Source organism: Pangasianodon hypophthalmus, chromosome 11, assembly GCF_027358585.1.
Source record: "Pangasianodon hypophthalmus isolate fPanHyp1 chromosome 11, fPanHyp1.pri, whole genome shotgun sequence".
Lineage (NCBI taxonomy): Eukaryota > Metazoa > Chordata > Actinopteri > Siluriformes > Pangasiidae > Pangasianodon > Pangasianodon hypophthalmus.
The window spans coordinates 11,883,626-11,886,643 of NC_069720.1; positions in this window are offsets into that span (position 1 = coordinate 11,883,626).

The following is a 3,018-nucleotide window of genomic DNA, read 5'->3' on the forward strand; positions in this document are numbered from 1 at the left end:
AGAGCAGCACCTTGCCCTGTTAAATGTGAATATATACTGGTATAGAAAGAAAGAAAGAAGAGCAAAAGGTTAAAAATTCAGCTCAGAATCCCATTACTGCAAACTTTCCCACAAGCGTGCTCACAGAGATAAAATTGTGTGAAAATGTCAGAATATATATTACATAGTGCATAGTACATAATACACTTAATACAACTATAATATAACACACAGTCTTAGATCTAAAGTACTCATAGGTTTCACATCTGGGAAAAGAAATCCATCACCGTCCCTTGTTAACCCTTTGACACTGTGTGCAGTCACGTTACACCTACAAAGCTGACATTTGTGTCTAAAGTAGCAGGTGAAGAAGCACACGAGGATCTTTAAATGCATCCCGGCGTCACCCGGTCTCCTGATTATAATGACAAATAAAAGCTCCTGAGTGCCACATTGTGAGCCGTAATTATCAAATCTGCATCGTAAACAAGCTCGAAACTTTGTTCATTCCAGCCAGCATCCCAGAAGACCGCAGCCTTTGATATTAAAAACAAATAATTATCCAATCCCAAAGAAAAACAAAACAAAAAATACCCCCGAAATACCTTTAGATGCCCAGAGGAAGCCCATGGCCAGAGAGATGGCGTAGATATCGTTCTGCCTCACATTCTTACGCTGTTTCCTCTCTCTGCGGCAGAAAGCGAATGCTTAGAGACTCAGTAGCATATTTAATTAGAAGCGAGCTGTTTGCACTATCAGTGTGAGGATCTACCTCTCCAATCTCTCCTGAGTCAATCTTCCCCCATCTCTGATTTTCTTTTATATTTATGCCGGAATATTTAATTGTAGACAAAAGGTTACTCGGGCTGCATTCACCGCACACAGCCGGAATAATCTGCTTTAAAAGGCTTGACATTTCAGGCTTTTCAGAACGGCTGAAAAAAAATTATATCCCTGCTTTTGTTAATCAATGAAGTAGAACTCTCGTGAACAAAAGAATTAAATTGCTTGGTTGGTTTAATAAAAAAAAAAAACCAACAGACAGAGCTGCTTCCTCTGGGCTTTTTGTGCACACAGGCACCAACACTGTAATTCCATATGATTTAGGGGCAAAAACTCTCATTTCTGTACACAGTTGGCTGGGTTTTTTTTTTTTTTTTTTTTTTTTTTGAAAAGAAAAAAAATCCTTTTCAAGCTCCAGCCAGGCTGAGGACAGATTTATCATTACGGCTGACTTTCACTGACTTGCAGCCAGTCCACTACAATTTACCATCTCTATACGGCGAGGGAAGAAAACAGGGTAATTATGCAAATGAAAGGGGCAATAATTAGGATCTTTACTCTGCGATCTGAGCCGGGTGGAAAGGACTCGCCAGCGTTCTTTCAACTGGCTCTCCTTCAAGAGTAGTTTTTAGAGATTTAGATTTATGAACACACACACCTTTACATGTACTCTATTAAAAGTGAAAACTTTTAAAAGTGGAAACTATATGTACACAAGTAACTTTTTTCAACATGTTCACACACATGAAAACTTGTGATGGTTAATGTTATGTTTAGGGGTGGGGTTTTAGGAGTGAGGTTTTAGGGTGGGGTTAGTGTTCATACCTTTCACACCTTCATCTATAGATAGATAGATAGATAGATAGATAGATATACATTGTACATTCACTGGTGGACACAATTTCCAACCAAAATCCCCCCCACCAATTTCACACACAATAGTCTCTAGTGTTTACAAAGTATGGTGCGAAAAACAAAAAACATTGAATGAGTGACAGTTCTGTGATTAGAAATATCTTGATTGGTTTGAGCTGCCAGGACGGATATAGTAACTCATATTTAATCACTCGTTACAACTGTGTTGAGCAGAAAAGCAACTCAGCACAATGCACAAAACATTGAACCTTGCAGTGGATGAGCTCCAACAGCAGAAGACCACATTGGTTTCCAAGAACCAGAATCTGAGGCTATCATGGGCACAGGCTCATCAAAACTGGACACCGCAGTTGTAAAGAGTGCTTATTTGAGTTACTATAAACTTCCTGTCAGCTCAGACCAGTATGGTCATTCTCCTCTTATCTCTCTCATCAACTGGTGTTTCAGCCTGCAGACCCTCCACTCACAGGTTTTTGTTTTTCACAGCATTCTGTGCATTCTGATGTTTGATGTGAAAATAAACTGAAGCGCTTGACAAGTATCTGCATGATTTTATGCGTTGCACTGCTGCCACATGATTGGCTGATTGGAGAACTGCATAAATGAGCAGGTGTACAGGTGTTCCTATTAAAGTGACCAGTCAGTGTATTTTATATATTAGCCAATCCCATGGCAGCAGTTCAATGCATAAAATCCTGCACATACAATTCAAGAGATTTATTTGATGATCACATCAAACATCAGAATGGGGAAGAACCTCAATGATCTTAGTGACTTAGTGATTTTATTTATTTACTTTTCTGTTAGTAAACAGTGGATAATTATCTTTAAATGTATGCTAGAGTCTGAAGCTGGGTGGAAAACCTTGTCTACACTTTTGTAAAAATGAAATCTAAGACTTAAGGGTTCTTCAGTTTGTCCTTCACTCTGTCCTTTTGAGAAAACAAGGACCACCGCTGACCAGGTATGATAAGGGTGGTGGACAATTTCTACTCAGATTTATTGTAATTATTATTATTACTAATAGTAGTAGTAGTAGTAGTATTCAGATTGGCAGGTTTTGTTCTATGATCATTTAGTCTGCATAGCACTGTTTTGCTTGTAGTTTCAGAAATTAGGCTACATCAAAAAATATATACATTGTGCATATTTATATTTACATCACCTGCGATATGGAGAAATGTATGACGTTTAAAAAAAATCTGATCTGAAAATCAGTTTAACATGAAGCGAGTTGTGTCATTTAAGATAGGCTGTGTCTCTCCATAGACCCGCATTGGGTAACCATAAAGTATTGCCCTTTCCAATATGGAGGACCTATTGCCGTGTCGCAGTAGCTAGCGTTACCGGCCTCTATTTTGCGATGAATTGAACTTTGCG